General features: G+C 39.7%; 2 pseudogenes; both read right to left on the reverse strand.

Annotated features, from left to right (window-relative positions):
* Positions 1-9644: 9644 nt before the first annotated feature.
* On the reverse strand, positions 9645-16713 carry LOC140713470 (keratin, type II cytoskeletal 8 pseudogene; annotated as a pseudogene).
* On the reverse strand, positions 9645-17369 carry LOC140713469 (keratin, type II cytoskeletal 8 pseudogene; annotated as a pseudogene).
* Between the last annotated feature and the right edge of the window lie 281 nt (positions 17370-17650).

Here is a 17650-nt window from a genome sequence, read left to right on the forward strand (position 1 = left end):
ATCAACCTAAACGCCCATCAATGATACCCTAAATAAAGAAAACGTAGTACATATATACCATGGAATACTATGCAGCCATAAAAAGAAATGAGATCATGTCCTTTGCAGGGACATGGATGGAACTGGAGGCCATTATCCTTAGCAAACTAATGCAGGAACAGAAAACCAAATACTGCACATGTTCTCACTGATAAGGGGAAGCTAAATGATCAGAATACATGGACACATGGCAGGGAACAACACACATGGGGCATGTCAGAGGGCAGGGATGGGAGGAGGGAGAGGATCAAGAATAATAACTAGTGGATGCTGGGATTAGTGCCTGGGTGATGGGATGATCTGTGCAGCAAACCACCATGGCACACATTTACCTATGTAACAAACCTGCACATTCTGCACATGTACCTCTGAACTTAAAACACAAGTTGGAAATAAATATAAATAAATAAAATAAAAAACAAGAAATCTTGTATATTTTTGCTTTGGTTGCCTATGCTTTTGAGGTCTTAATCCAAAAATCTTTGCCCCGACCAATGGTCCTGCAGCATTTTCCCCAAAGCTTTCTTCTAGTAGTTTTATAGTTTCAGGTCTTAGATTTAAGTCTTTATATGGATTTGATTTTGTGTATGGTGAGAGATAGGGGTATCGTTTTATTCTTCTACGTATTGTTATCCAGTTTTCCCAGCACCATTTATTGAAAAGAGTCCTTTCCCCATTGTGTGTTCTTGGCATCTTTGTCAAAGATGAATTGACTGTAAAGACGTGGATTTATATCTGCATACTTATTTGCAGTTGTTATAGTCTATTCCTCAATTGACATGTTTATCATCGTATAATGATATTCTTTGTCTCTTCTCATAGTTTTTGTCTTGAAATCTATTTTGTCTAATATAAGTATAGCTACTCCTGCTCTTTTTTTTAGTTTCCACTGACATGGAATACCTTTTTCCATCCATTTATTTTCAGTCTGTGTGTGTTTTTATAGGTGAACTGTGTGTGTTTTTATAGGTGAACTGTGTTTCTTATAGGCACCAAGTCTGTGTTGGGTCTCTTTTTCTGATCCATCCAGCTATTCTATGTTTTTTAATTGGAGAATTTAGTCCATTTACATTCAATGTTACTACTGATAAATAAGAACTTACCCCTGCTTTTTGTTATTTGATTTTTGCTTTGTGACCTCTCTTCCTTATCTTCTTCCTTCTTGTCTTTCTTTTAGTGAAGGTAATTTTCTCTTGCAGTATGATTTCTTTTCTTGCTTTTTATTTTTTGTGTATCTGTTGTGTGTTTTTTGGTTTGAGGTTACCATGAGGCTTGCAAATATAATCTTATAACCCATTATTTTAAGCTGACAACAACTTAACACTGATTACATAAACAAACTAGCAAAAGGAAAGTAAAAGTTCTACACTTTTACTTCATCCCCTGCTTTTTAACTATTTGTTATTTCTATTTACTGTACTGTATATGTCTTGAAAAGTTGATGTAGTTATTATTTTTAATTGGTTCATCATTTAGTCTTTCTACTTAATAGTTGTTTACACAGCACAGTTAGGGTGTTATAATCTGTGTTTTTCTGTATACTTACTATTACTAGTCAGTTTCACACCTTTAGATTATTTCTTATTGTTCATCAACATCCTTTTCTTTCTGTTTGAAGTACTCCCTTTAGCATTTCTTATAGGACAGGTCTGGTGTTGATAAAGTCCTTCATTCTTTTGTTTGTCTGGGAAACTGTTTATTTCTCCTTCGTGGTTGAAGGATATTTTCACCAGATACACTATTCTAGGGTAAAAGGTTTTTTTATTCAGCACTCTAAATGTGTCATGCCACTCTCTACTGGCCAGTAAGGCTTCCACTGAAAAGTCTGCTTCCAGATGTATTGGAGCTCCATTGCATGTTGTTCGTTTCTTTTCTCCTGTTGCTTTTAGGATCCTTTCTTTATCCTTGACCTTTAGGAGTCTGATTGTTAAATGCCTAGTAGTTTTCTTTGGGCTAAATCTGCTGGTGTTCTATAACCTTCTTGTACTTGGATATTGATAGCTTTCTCTAGGTTTGGGAAATTCTCTTTTTCCTTTGAATAAGCTTTCTACCCCTATCTTGTTCTCAACCTCCTCTTTAAGGCCATTTAACTCTTAGATTTGCCCTTTTGAGGCTATTTTCTAGACCTTATAGGTATGCTTCGTTACTTTTTATTCTTTTTTCTTTTGTCTCCACTGTGTATTTTCACATAGCCTGTCTTCAAGCTCACTAATTCTTTCTTCTGTTTGACCAATTCTACTATTAAATAACTCTGATGTGTTCTTCAGTACATCAATTGCATTTTTCAATTCCAGAATTTTTGCCTGATTATTTTTAATTATTTCAATATCTTAGTTAAATTTATCTTATAGGATTCTGAATTTTTTCTCTGTGTTATCTTGAATTTCTTTGAGTTTACTCAACACAGCTGTTTTGAATTCTTTGTTTAAAATGTCACATATCTCATCTCTCCAGGATTGCTCTTTGGTGCCTTATTTAGTTTGTTTGGTGAAGTCATGTTTTCCTGGATGGTGTTGATGCTTGTAGATGTTTGTCAGTATCTGGGCATTGAAAAGTTAGGTATTTATTGTAGTCTTCCCAGTCTGGGTTTGTTTGTGGCTGTCCTTCTTGGAAAGGCTTTTCAGGTATTTGAAATGACTTGGGTATTGTGATCTAAGTTGTATCTGTATTAGGGGAAACTCAAAGCCCAGTAATGCTGTGGTTCTTGGGCACTCATAGAGGTACCACCTTGGTGGTCTTGAATAAGATCTGGAAGAATTATCTGGATCAGGCAGAGACTCTTGTTCTCTTCCCTTACTTTCTCCCAGAGTCTCTCTCTCTCTCTCTCTCTCTCTCTCTCTCTCTCTGTGCTGAGCCTCCTGGAGCTGGGGGTGGGGTGACACAAGAAACCCCTATGGCCACCACCATTGGGACTGTGTTGGGTCAGACCTGAAGCCAGCACAGTATAGAATCTTGCTCAAGGCCTGCTGTTACCACTACCTGGCTACTACCTATGTTTGCTCAAGGACCTAGAACTGTACAATCAGCAGGTGGCAAAGCCAGACAGGCTTGTGTTTCTCAAACCATGAGACAGAGCCCTTCCCAGTCTTCTCTCTGCTTTCCATAGGCAGAGGAGTCTCACTCTGTGGCCACCACCACCACAGGCCCACAGGGAGTACTGCCAGGCTTCCACCAATGTTCACTTAAGGCCCAAAGCCTCTTCAGTCAGCTTGTGGTGGATGTTGCCAAGCCTGGGACTCACCCTTCAGGAAAGTAGGCTCCCTGTGACCCAAGTCAGGCCAGAAATGCCATCTAAGAGCCACACCTGGAATTAGTGACCCCAAGAGCCTGCCTGGTGCTCTACCTTCCTGTGGCCCAACTGGTATCTAAGGTGCGAGACAAAGTTCACTTTTACTTTTCCCTCTGCTTTTCTCAAGCAGAGGGAGTCTCTCATTATAGCCACTACAGCTGGGAATGTGCTGTGTCTCACTGAAGCTGGCAATTCTCAGAGTCTCAACCACAGCCCAGAATACCTGGATATTGCTACTAGTTATTCAGGGCCCAAGTGCTCTTTAGTCAGCAAGTGATGAGGGGTCCTGCCATGGCTAAGTCCTTTTCTTCAAAGCAGCATGTTCCCTTCTGGCCCAAGGTGTATCTAGAAATGCTGTCTAGGAGCTAGGGCCTGGAATGGGGGCCTCATGACTATGCCCATTACCCTATCCTACTGTGGCTGGGCTGGTATCCAAGATGCAAGACAAAGTCCTCTTTGCTCTTCCCTCTCCTTTCCTCAAGCGGAAAGAAGGGATCTCTCTCAGACCTGCAAGCTGTTCAGCCTGGAGTTTGGGGAGGAGTAGGGCAAGCACGCCTTTAGCTGCCCTGGCTGGTGTCTCAGTAGGTCATGTGCCACTACCAGTCCACTGGCTCTGAGCCCAGCTCAGCACTAAGAACCACCTAGCAGTTGTAGTCCTTGTGGCCTAAAATGCCTTTCAACTTTATTTAGAGCCCCAGAGCACTCCAGCACTCAATGACAAGGCTTGCCAGAACTGAGTTCAATGAAAAGTCTCACAATCACTGCATTCTCCCTCCCCAAGCACACAGATTCTTCACACCATGCAGCCACTGTGGGGGGTACCAGGAAACCACAATTAAATACTGTTTTTTCTTGACCTTTTCAGTGCCTCTTTCAGTAAGGTGAAGTTAATACAAGGTATTGTGAGTGGCTCACCTAATTTTTGGTTCTCATTGAAAGTGGGGTGTGTGTGTGTGTGTGTGTGTGTGTAGATGTTAAATTTGGTGTTCCCATGGGGGGTGAGGAGACAATTATTGCGACCTTCTATTCTGTCATCTCACTCCACCCCTCTGCCAGTAGTAAGTGTTAGAGTCGGACGTGTGATGCCTCTAGTTTTGTTATTTTTGCTCAGGAGTGTTTTGGCTATTTAGAGTGTTTTGTGGTTCCATATAAATTTTACAAGTTTTTTCTATTTTGTGAAGAATGTCACTGGTATTTTGATAGAGATTGCATTGAATCTGTAAATTATTTTGGGTAGCATTGTCATTTTAACAGTATTAATTCTTCCAACCTACAAGCATGGAATATCTTTTGTGTCCTCTTCAACTGTTTTTATCAGTGTTTTATAGTTTTCTTCATATAGATCTTTCATTTCTTTAAGTTGATTCTTAGGTATTTTATTTTATTTGTAGGTATTTTAAATGGGATTGCTTTCTTGATTTCTTTTTCAGATTGTTCACTGTTGGTGTATATAAACGCTACTGATTTTTGTATGTTGATTCTGTATCCTACAACTTTATTGAGTTTTGTAATAACTTCTAACAGGTCTTTGGTGGAATCTTGAGGTTTTGCTAAGTATAAGATTATGTTATCTGTGAATGAGAGTAATTTGACTTCTTCCTTTCTAATCTGGATGCCCTTTATTTCTTTCTCTTCCCTATTGATCTGGACAGGACTTCCAGTACTCTGTTGAATAAAAGTAGTGAAAGTGGCAATTATTGTCTCACTCCAAATCTTAGAGGAAAGGCCTTCAGTTTTTTTCCAGACTAATGTTAGCTGTAGGTTTGTCATATACGGCCTTTATTATTTTGAGTCACATTTCTTCTATGCCCAGTTTGATGAGGGCTTTTGTCATAAAGGAATGTTGAATTTTATCAAATATTTTTTCAGCATTTGTTAAAATAATCATATGGTTTTCGTTCTTGGTTCTATTAATGTGACATGTCACATTTATTGATTTGTGTATTTGAACCATCCATGCATCCACGGGATGAATCTCACTTGATAATAGTGAATTATCGTTTTGATGTGTTGTTTTTCTTTAGTGTATTTACAGATACAGTTTTTTAAAAAACTAGAAAGCCAAATTCAATAACACATCAAAAAATTAATTAGATTATTCTTAAGATACTTAGAATTATAATTATTGAGAATAAATTTCATTTATCTCGGAAAACACAGATCACAGGTAGCCCTGGAGCTGAGGAATCACTTTAATTTTTAGTAAAATTTGCAAGTCCACAGCTTTCTGATCAACCTTGCACTGCTCTGTAATCTCCTTTTTTTTTTTTTCTTTGTTGACGATCTCATCTTCCCAGTGTCTGGGCTTCCACAGCTTCTTCCTCTTGAAGTAAGTATGAGTAAGATGTTTTAAGATTTTCACATTGCTGGTAACAATTTTTGTGGAGGTGGCAATGACAAATTTCTTGTGTGTCCTTCATAGAAGAATTCAACTGAGAACCAGAGATCCAGGCACAAGTAAGAAGCCACTGCCCAGCTGCTTCAGGAAAACCACCCTGTTGCCTCTGTGGTGCCCAGTGGGGATCGGCAGAATGGTCCTGGGAGTGATGCTGCCTCGCAGTTTTCCCTGTGCTGACTGAAAGATTTTTGGCTGTGGCTCAACAGCTTTCAGGGCATGTCTTCAGTAGGATAATACCTATGCATTTTGCAAAGTATAACCAGCTAAGTACCTTCAACTTTGTCACCACCAACTGCTTTCGTATTATAACAGTTGCAAGGACCTTCTCCTTTTTCTTTTCAATCTTTGATTTACTAGCTGAATACTTCCTCTTGTACATAACCTTTCCTCAATACATAGCAGATTGGGAATATCTGCCAATTCCTCTGATGAAGACAGGACTTCAGCTGCAATGAGGTTTCCCCTTCTTGGCCTTTTTGTTACCCTTTTTTATCTTGCCATTAGCATCAGCCTTCTTGGCTTAAAGTTTCTTCTCCTTAGTATCCACCTTCTCAACTTTTTCACCCACTGTCTTGCAAGATGGGAAAGAGAACTTGCTAGCACTTTATTGAGGATTTTTTTTTTCCTGTGTCTATTTTCATAAGGGATATTGGCCTGTAGTTTTCCTTTTGTTGTGTCCTTCTCTGATTTGGTATCAGGGTAATGCTGTCCTCATAGAATGAGTTTGGAAGTATTCCCTTCTCTTCCATTTTATTGAAGAGTTTGAGTAGAATTGGTATTAGTTCTTCTTTAAATGTTTAGTAGAATTCAATAGTGAAGCTATGAGGTCCTAGGCTTTTCTTTGATGGTACACTTTTTATTACAGCTTTGTTCTCATTTCTCATTATTGGTTTGTTGAGGTTTTCTATTTTTTCATGGTTCAATTTTGGTAGGTTGCTGTATCCAAGAACGTATCCATTTCTTCTAGGTTTTCAAATTTGTTGGCATATAGTTATTCATAATTATCTCTAATGATCCTTTGCATTTCTATAGTCTCAGTTGTTTCTGATTATTTATTTAGCCCTTCACTCTTTTTTCTTCTTAGTCTAGTTAATGGTTTGGTGATTTTGTTTATCTTTTCAAAAAAAAACCTTTTTATTTCTTTGATCTTCCATAATTTTTTTTAGTTTCAATTTCATTTATTTCTGCCCTAATCTTTATTTCCTTCCTTCTACTGATTTTGATTTTTGTTTGTTTTTGCTATTCTAGTTCCTTGAGGTGCATCATTAAGTTGTTTATTTGAGGTTGTTCTACTCTTTTGATATAGGTGTTTATTGCTATAAACTTCCCTTTTAGTGCTGCTTTGTTTCATCCCACATATTTTGGTATACTGTATTCTCCTTTTCGTTAACTTCAAATATGTTTAATTTCTTTCTTAATTTATTCATTGATCCATTTGTCATTCAGGAGCATGTTGTTTAATCTCCACTTGTTTGTAAAGTTTTTGAGGTTTCTCTTATTATTGATTTCTAGTTTTATTCCACTGTGATCAGAGATGGTAATTTTAAAAATTATTTTTATTTCATTTTTTTTTAGAGACAGGGTCTTGCTCTGTTGCCCAGGCTGGAGTGCAGTGGTATGATCATGGCTCACTGCTGCCTGAAGCTTCCAGGCTCAAGTGATCCTTCCACTTCAGCCCCTCAAGTAGCTGGGACTACAGGCAGGTGCCATCATGCCTGGCTAATTTTGTTTAATTTTTGTAGAGATGGAGTCTCACTATGTCGCCCAGGTTGCTCTCAAATCCCTGGGCTCAAGTGATCCTCCCATCTCAGGCTCCCAAAGTATTGGGAATGTGGGGATGAGTCACCTCACCGGGCCAGGAAAGATACTTGATGTGATTTCTACTGTTTAAAATTTGTTCAGACTTGTTTTGTGGCCTAAGATACAGTCTGTTTTGGAGACTGTTCATGTGCTGTTAAACAGAATATGTATTCTGCAGCAGTTGAGTAAAATATTTGGTAAATAAGTTAGGCCTATTAGGTTTAGTGTGTAGTTTAACTCCAATGTTTCTTTGTTGATTTTCTGTCTGGATAATCTGTTCATTACTCACAGTAGAGTACTAAAGTCCCCCACTATTATTGTATTGTGATCTATCTCCCTCTTTAGATATATTAATTTTTTAAAATATACTTGGGATCTCCTGTTTTGGGTGCATAGATATTTATAATTGTTAATCCCCTTGCCAATTTGACTCCTTTATTATTATATAGTGACCTGCTTTGTCTCTTCTTACAGTCTTTGATTTGTAGTCTGTTTTATCTGATATAAGTAGAGCTACTCCTGCTCTTTTTTTTGTTTCCAGTTGCATAGAATCTCTATTTCCACCTCTTCACTTTCAGTCCATGTATATTTTTATAGGCGAAATTGGTTTCTTGTAGGTAGCATGTAGCCGAGTCTTGGTTCTTTATACATTCAGCCACCCTATGCCTTTTAATCAGAGAAGTGAGTCCATTTATATTCAGTGTTACTATTGGTAAGCAAAGACTTACTACTGCCATTTTGTTTCTTATTTTCTGGTGGTTTTGTACCTTCTCTCCTCTTACTTCCTTTCTTGCTGTCTTCCTTCATGGCTAAGTGATTTTCTCTGGTAGTATTTTTAATTCATTGCTTTTTATTTTTAGTGTATCTATGATAGGTTTTTGTGTTGTGGTTACCTTGAGGATTATAAAAACCACCTTGCAGACCTTATAAGAAGTTATTTTATAGAGATGATAAAATATCTTAGATCTCAAAAAATAGAATAAAAACAAAGAAAATACTTTTTTTAAAATTTTACATGTTAACTCCACCCCCCTCCCCATTTTGACTTTTAGTCATCTCAATTTATGTGTTTGCAATTATCTATCACTTGACAGGTTACTGTCGCTATTATTGCTTGAAACACATATGTGGTTTATCCTTCCCTTTCCTTCCTTGTTATTATCTTGAGTAATAAAGTCAATACAAATTGTATTTAAATTATCCCTAAAAGGAGTTAGCATTTTAAGGGTGCCAAGATCAATGATTTGCCAGTATACCCTTTGGATCACTTCACATGTCACAAGAGTGCCTCCAAGAGGACTGACTGAAATCCAGCGAGAAGACAGAGATATATGGCCCTGCTCATATTTCAAAACAGAGCCTAAAATCCTGGCGTGTGGTATTACTAAAGATTTCTGTGGCAAAATTTAACTACTCTTAAAGAGTTTTCCATTCTAATGACTATCTCGATAATAAATGAAGGGTATTTTTTTCCTCTTTTCATGTCACAAGCAGGAGTATAAGAAAAAAGTAAGAAGATAAATATAAAACAACAGGCATTTCTTATCCCTATAAATTAAATAGCTCTTCTAGGTCACTTGGGTACTGATATTTTTCTACTACTCTAAATGGTCCGATGATATCCTTGACTTAACCAAATAGTAGTGTTACTAGTCATTAATTGACTTGATCTGTCTACAAGTTAAATGTTTCCTCTGATGCTTCTATTTATAAGTAGAACTAAAAACCTGGGAAGTCTAATTTGGGATCAGTATGGTAGCTATGTTCTGCCATGTAGAACATCAAGTTTGATTAGGCAGATCTTAGGGTTGTAGCCAAAAAGCAAGGGCACAAGACATTCTAATATCTAATGGGCACCAAAGATGGTCTAACACTTACCAGGCTCATATTCTCATTAGTTATATGAACAGTAACTTTTAACAGGCTCTAATGAAACTGTTGGGATAAGCATATAGGTGAAAGACAAGGGATTCCAGGATTCAACACTGTGGAAAGGAAGAAGAAAAGCATTAAAAGATTTGTTGTCAAAGATTTTGTCTGAAGTCCATCATAAGGTAACCAGTGGTAACTAAGTGTAAATGGCACACAAGGAACTATAAACCTTTGACTTCATAGGCATCTGGAGAATCCGTTGAAATTTTATTTGAGAAGTTCTCCAAGAGACTTCAGGGTTTTGTATAACATGGTGACAGACTATAAATAGAAATCTGATAAATCCTATGAGGTGTGTATTTCAAGACTAAATCCCATGCCTTAGAAGTGTTTGATCTTACACTATCTTTTAATTCATGTTACACAATTATAATCATGTGTGTATACATGGTACCATATATCACATATAACCTATGCTCAGTAATAAAGAAAAACAACTAATAAATGCAACAGAATCCTTATATGAGATTATCCAAGGCAGTCGTCCGTTTTAGGACATTAGTCTGTTTTCATTAAAATTATTAAAGACACTTATATTCATGAGAATTAATTTTCACCAGTCTGATTAGCACTACTATTCTCATATTTCGAAACAGAACCTGTAATTCAGGTGTGTGGTATTACCGCAGAAAGAATTATATCATTTTCACAAATACAAAAAGGGCTCTATTTCATGCATTTGCCCTTTGTTATTTCCATATTTAACTACTTTTACTCTAAATATTACAATTACTTTTTGTTTCAAATGATTAGATGCACATGTGTCTTACAAGAAAAACTTTCTAACGGTATCCTCTGAAAGCTAATGGGCTACTAGTCAAGAAGTACTGAGGTTGGAAAAACCACCTGATGGGAATATTGGAAGTGAAAATTCAAGCACAAAATGGATGGTTGATCTAGGTAATATTTATACTTTCTCTCAACTCTGAAATATCATGAATATGAAACAATTCTTACAAGTCTTGAAAAGGGCAGAGGCATTGGGAATGAAAAGTAGGCAAATGTGAGAGACTCTGTGAAGATACTTAATCATTACAATTTGGCATTAATTGAGTGTGGGATGCAAAAGAAAAGGATGAAAAATCAAAGTTACTTAACGTTTTCAGTTCAAGTAACTGTGTAGCAGCATTAGCAGAAATAAAAAAGGATTAAAAATGAAGAGTTCTCTTTTTTCCTTGTTTTGATTGTAAAGGAATACCCCTGAACAGGGTGACTAAAAAGAGAGAAGCGAACCCAGTAGTTCTGTTTTGTCTGTTGGTGTCAGAAATAGTTCCAAAAGGTCAGTCCAGATAGGTCAGGAAACTCCAATCCTCCTGACTGGACCTCTAGGGGGAAGGCCCTGAGAAGGAGACTAGTAGAAGGGAAACAGAGTATCTGGCAAATGGGCTAAAATTCAGAAACAGAGGAAGAATAGTTAATGGAGACAATCTGCCTCTTTGAGAATTGATTCAAGAACGAGGACAGGCTTGATCCTTCAAGGAGCTAGGGAAAGCAGTGGCAGAGTATGTGAGATTTAAGCTAACACCAAAAAACTCAGAATAGACTTTGCATGCTCAATGGAGCCAGTCTTGGTGAAGAATGCCATAAAGAAAACAGTATTTGAGAAAATTCAAGAGGAAAACCAGAAGCAGAGAGAAATCCAGGAAAGTAGTACATACCTCTATTCAGAAAGTAATATGGAACTGGGTATTACTGGCTTGTTCAATGTTGTCCTTGAAATATTAATTATTTGGTACATTTTTTCAAGTAAGAAATCTATAACAATAAATTTACACACTCATTCCTTTTTTTTTTTTTTTTTAACGTAGGGTCTCACTCCTGTCACCCAGGCTCGAGTGCAGTGGTGCAATCATGGCTCACTGCAGCCGATCCTCCCCCCTCAGCCTCCCGAGTAGCTAGGACTACAGGCGCATGCCACCATGCCTGGCTAATTTTTTCTGCTTTTTGTTTTGTAGAGACAGGATTTCACCATGTTGCCCAGGCTGGTCCCAAACTCCTGGGCCCAAGCGACCCACCCGCCTCGGCCTCCCAAAGTGCTGGGATTACAGTCGTGAGCCACCATGCCCAGCTGACATGCGGTACTTTGAAGTGTTGCATGATATATGACCTATTACTGTGATGCCTAATTAACCCTTAAGTCTGTTCTTATCTTAATGGTGAAACCACCTTATAATGAGCTCTGTTGGGCCAGATTTAGTGGTTGTCAAAGTGTATTCTAGGAACTGAAACATCATTAGCATCATCTGAGCTCTTGTTAGAAATTCACATCTTCAAAGGCTATCCCAAATTTACTGAAACCCTGGGGATAGAGGCCACCAATCTGGTTTTTAACCTTCCAGGTGATTCTAATGCATTCTGAAGGTTGCAAACCATTCCCTTGGGCATTTCAGAACGCGACCTCTTCAGAGATTCAGCTGAGATCAGTGTGATAGGCCAGGGGTCTATCTAGAATGGTCAACTAGAAATCACAGGGGTTTACAGCTAGGCAGGGCTGGAATCCAACTAGGGTTCTAGCACCTGCTAGTTGTGTAGGTCTTGAGCAAATTGCTTCTTTTAACCTCAGGTTGCTCATACAGAAAATGGAAATGCCTGCCTTTAAAAGTTGCTATGCACAGTGAAGTTTATGTACCTCCATGGTAATTAGGAGTGCTAGCTCTGGTGTCATGCCCAGTTCAAATGCCAGCTATTGTGTGATCTTGGGAAAATTACCAAACTTATTTGTTCTTCATTTTATCATCTGTAAAGTGAGTATACTTAACTCATAGGGTGGTGGTGAGGATTCAATGAGTTAACATACATATATTGCATACATACATTATCTATATAAAGTATTTTATTATTATTACTTGTATTCCTTTTGTATTTCTGCTATTATAGGCAATAGTTATTGAGCACTTAGATGGCAGTCTCTTTTTCTTTCTTTTTTTTTTTTTTTTTTTTTTTTTGAGACAGAGTCTTTCTCTGTTGCCCAGGCTGAAGTGCAGTGGCGCAATCTCGGCTCACTGCAACCTCCGCCCCTCGGGTTCAAGTGATTCTCCTTCTGCCTCAGCCTCCCGAATAGCTGGGGTTACACATGCTTTTTATGCTGGCCAGGCCGGGCGCAGTGGCCCACGCCTGTAATCCCAAAACTGTGGGAAGCCGAGGCAGGTGGATCATTTGAGATCAGGAGTTCAAGACCAGCCTGGCCAACATGGTGAAACCCCGTCTCTACTAAAATACAAAAATTAGCTGGGTGTGGCAGCTCGCGCCTACTCGGGAGGCTGAGGCAAGAGGAGAATCACTTGAACCCAGGAGGCGGAGGTTGCAGTGAAATTGCGCCACTGCACTCGAGCCTAGGCAACAGAGCGAAACTCCGTCTCAAAAAAAAGAAGACTGACTGCCACATAAGTGCTCATTAACTATTACCTGCCTATAATAGCAGAAATACAAAAGAAATACAAATAACTATAATAAAATACGTAGATAAAATACCTAAACCTAGAATACAGTACGTACTGCATATTTGGTAACAACTGTCATCACTGTCATTATAGAATTTTTTCCTGTAAAGTATAAGGTTATAAAAGGTTCCAATACATGGATATTGCCTCATACTTCCATGTATTCTTTACATTCTAATGTCTTGCCTCCTCTCTGAATAACCTCTGTGGATTATATCAATGCCAATTTCATTGTTTTGATAGTGTACTACAGTTATACAAGATGATACCATTGGGAGAGACTCAGTAAAGGACATATGGGATCTCCTTGTACATTTTTTTGTTACTCCTGTGAATCTGTAATTAGTTTAAAATAAAAAGTTTAAACAACAAAAACAGATAGGGGTAGGGAGCTTGCCTGAAATGAGAACTATTGGGCCTGGAAGCTGGGCCTGTAATTGTTTTTCTCCAATGAAATAGTTAAAACTAAGTGTTTTGTTTTGTTTGTTTTTTTAAAAAAACTAAGCTAAAGAAAAACTAGATGCATCCCTCTCAATCAAGTTAACATCAATGGTCAGGTGCGGTGGCTCACGCCTGTAATCCTAGCACTTTGGGAGGCCAAGGCAGGTGGGTCACTTGAGGTCAGGAGTTTGAAACCAGCCTGGCCAACACAGTGAAACCATGTCTCCACTAAAAATACAAAAAAGTTAACCGGGCATGGTGGCAGGCGCCTGTAACCCCAGCTACTCAGAGGCCGAAGCAAGAGAATTGCTTGAACTTGAGAGGCGGAGATTGCAGTAAGCGGAGATCACCCCACTGCACTCCAGCCTGGGCAACAGAATGAGACTCTGTCTCAAAAATAGTAATAATAACAACATCAATGGCTAGGCTTTTAATTCATCATTTTTACCAGGGGCTTCAGTCAAAATTATCTGCCTATAACAGCAGAAATAGAAATAACAATAATAATTTTAAAACACTTTACATAGATAAAACGCCTAGACCTAGAATATGGTAGGTGCTCAATATTTGGTAATAATTGTTTCTCCAGGCTCCCCAAGTTATAAGTCAGAAAAGTCTGTCAATGAAAATGAATGAATGAAGTCTCTACTACCTGATCAACTTTGCTTTCCAGAGAAAATAAAGGTGTATTACCAAAGTCTTAATATTTTTCTCTCAAAAAAGCAGGAGTCCAACCGTAACAAAATCAATTATATTTTAGTAAGATTTAGCAACATATAAAATTCCTGAGGCCAGGCACAGTACCACGCCTGTAATCCTAGCACTTTGGGAGTCCAAGGCGGGTAGATCACAAGGTCAGGAGTTTGAGACCAGCCTGACCAACGTGGTGAAACCCCGTCTCTACTAAAAATACAAAAATTAGCTGGGTGTGGTGGTGAGTGCCTGTAATCCCAGCTACTTAGGAGACTGAGGCAGGAGAATTGCTTGAACCCAGGAGGCAGAGGTTGCAGTGAGCCAAGATCACTGCATTCCAGCCGGGGAAACAGAGTGAAACCCTGTTTCAAAATTAAAAAAAAAAATTCCTTCTCTTTTCAGCCAATACTAACTATCCAGCCTTTTGCTCCGGAAATCAAACATAATCTCAGGTATTCCCCCAAACAGTAACAGAGAACCATAGGATCCATATTACAAAGAAAGATTCTATAATCCTCAGTTTAATGCATGTATCATGAGAAGAGTCTAAACTGCTTAACTCACAATTATAATTATTTTTGAGATCGCATTTGATCAACCAAAATCCTGTATAAGTCTTCACAAATCCTTTCACAAATGTCTGTTGCAGAACAGAGTTTCTCTATTCAGAAAGTGACTCAGAGAATTTCATGACACACTGAAAGCAAGTATCTCCATAATATTTTAGACTTTCCCAATACCAAGAGTGATTACAAGTCAGAAGATCATTACCTAACACCAAATAGCCTATTGCAAAACAGGTCTCAGATACAGAATAGGTTTTCTGGTGTTTGGTTATAACAACTATACTTCATATACACAAAAAAGTGTCTTTGTTAAATAGTCTGCGTTAGTCATGAACTAAATGTTTGTGTTCCCCCAAAATGTATGTTGAAATCTTAACTCCCATGTGATGGCGTTAAGGGTGAGGTTTGAGGGAAGTAATTAGGTCATGAGGGTGAGGCCCTCATGAATGGGATTAGTGCCCGTATAAGAGAAATGAGAGCTTGCTTCCTGGCTACTATCCAACATACAAGGATACAATAAGTAGATAGCCATCTCCAAACCGGGAAGTGAATTCTCACCACATACCAGATCTGCCTTAATAATGGACTTCACGTCCTCCCTAACTGTGAGAAGTGTTTGTTGTTTAAGCCACTCAGTTTGTGATAATTTATCACATCTCAAATTAAGATAATATTGAAATGGTTATTAATAATTCTGCATTTTACTTCCTTAGTCCAGCAAGTAAAATTGAAACCTCCTAATCAGTTAGATCTACTATATCTTGCTAATTCAATTACCAATCAGCATGTAGAGCTATTACCAACTCCCTGAAGGACTTCTTTGCCCATTTGATAAATTATGTATCTTCTATCTGGGAAGAACCGGAAGTACAGACACTAAACATATAAACTTGGCAAATGAGTAGTGACAATTTCAAGTAATGAATTTAAGCCAATAGACTACCTAAGAATTATAATTAAGGATAATTGTTTAACAAAGTGTGTCACAACTACTTTTAAATATGCAGGGGGTTTTTCCCTGAAATGTATGTCTGATTTATTCCCTAAACTTTTCACCCCAGAATGAGCATGATACCAAATCAAGAATTTATATTAATAGAAGGAACTCAGTAAACTAGAAGCAATAACGACTCAATCTATAATTGTGTGTGTGTGTGTGTGTGTGTGTGTGTGTGTGTGTGTTGGAGCTAGCTGAGGTTTTATTTTGGACCAAAAAAAAGAAAGAAAAAAAAAGCAGTTGAATTTTGTAGCTGGAAGCATGGGCAAGGGGGATCCTCAGGCAGTAAACTCCCCTGCAGGTGGGCTGAGCCTCAGGGGGGTCTCCTGTTCCCTGTGCTCCCCCACACAGCAGCCTCCCTCCCGGAGTCTGTGGCAGCCACAGGAGGAACAGACTAGGAGGGGCTGCCACAGTTGTTCACTTGGGCAGGAAGTAAGAGGACTCGGACACCAGCTTCCCATTGCGGGTCTCGATCTTCTTCACAACCACGGCCCTGGTGGAGCTGGTGCAGCTGAAGGATCTGGAGCCTGTGCCAGAGCCAAAACAGAAGCCCAGGCCATAGCTAAGGCCAGGGCTTGTGAGGCCCACATAGGCCAAGTTCAGACCACCTGCATAGCTGCTGGTTGTCTTCGTATGGATACCTATGTTCTGCATCCCAGACTCCAGCCAGCTCTCCTAGCCCTCCAGCAGCTTTCTGTAGGTGGCGATCTCCATGTCCAGGGCCAAGTTGACGTTCCTCAGCTCCTGGTACTCATGCGCTGCAGTGTGGCCTCCAGCTCGGACAGTTTGGCATTGACATCCTTAATGGCCAGCTCCCCACGCTGCTCAGCATCTGTGACAGCGGCCTCCAGGGAAGCCCTCTGGCCTTTGAGGCCCTCAATCTCAGCCCAGAGCTGGCTGATATTCCAGTTCATCTTGGAGATCTCAGTCTTTGTATGCCACAGGTCATCCCCGTGCCTCCTAGCCAGCATCTGTAGCTCCAAATACTTGATCTGGTACGTGCTCTCAGCCTCAGCCCAGCTGCGGTTGGCAACCTCCTCGTGCTGCATCTTGACCTCAACAATGATGCTGTCCATGTCCAGGGAGCAGCTGTTGTCCACGGATAGCACCACAGACATGTTGGAGATTTGGGACTGCAGCTCCTGGATCGCCACTTCATACAGTCGGCCCTTCCAGATGAGACTCCAGCTCTACCTTGTTCATATAAGTTTCATCTACATCCTTCTTGATGAGGACAAATTCATTCTCCATCTCTGTACACTTATGGATCTCATCCTCATACTTGTTCCTGAAGTCCTACACCAGCCCCTGCATGTTGCCAAGCTCCGCTTCCAGCTTCAACTTCTCCTGGCTCCAGCTGCTGCCGAAGGTTGTTGATACAGTTCCCGAACATGTTGTCCATGCTGCTTCCAGCCATCTTCTGCTGCTGCAGAAGGCTCCACTTGGTCTCCAGCATCTTCTTCTGCTGCTCCAGGAACCGTACTTTGTCTATGAAGGAGGCAAACTTGAGGGTCTTGATCTGCTCCTCCTCCTGGGTGTGGACAGCCTGGATGTTGGAGTCCCCCTCCAGGTGAAGGGGGCTCAGCAGGCTCTGGTTGACCGTGATGGTGGTGATACCTCCCATGCTGCTGGCCCCACCATAGCCTCCGCCCAGGCCACCCCAGAAGCTTCTGCTCCCCACGAGGGCACTGGACCCACTCATATAGAGGCGGCTGCTGAAAGCCTGGGCCAAAGGTGGACACCTTATAGGACTTCTGGTCACCCTGATGGACATGGCGGAGGCAGGCAGGCTGAACCAGGTGGAGATTCCAGAAGGAGTGGAGAAGCTGCTTATTGATCTCAATCCACATTTTTATCAAGAGGTGTTAGCTTGTTTTTCAATTTAAATGGAGGCCTGTGGCATTTCTGTAATACTTAAAGGCATTTTTTCTGGTTTTCCTGACTCCCACTTTCGGGGCATATGTTCTTGCATTTGACAAATAGTTCCTGAGTACGTATGTGCCAAGTACTATTAGGTGCTGGGTATACAGTAGTGAACAAAACAACTATGCTTCT

The sequence above is a fragment of the Chlorocebus sabaeus genome, chromosome 15 (genome assembly GCF_047675955.1).
Source record: "Chlorocebus sabaeus isolate Y175 chromosome 15, mChlSab1.0.hap1, whole genome shotgun sequence".
NCBI classification, from domain to species: domain Eukaryota; kingdom Metazoa; phylum Chordata; class Mammalia; order Primates; family Cercopithecidae; genus Chlorocebus; species Chlorocebus sabaeus.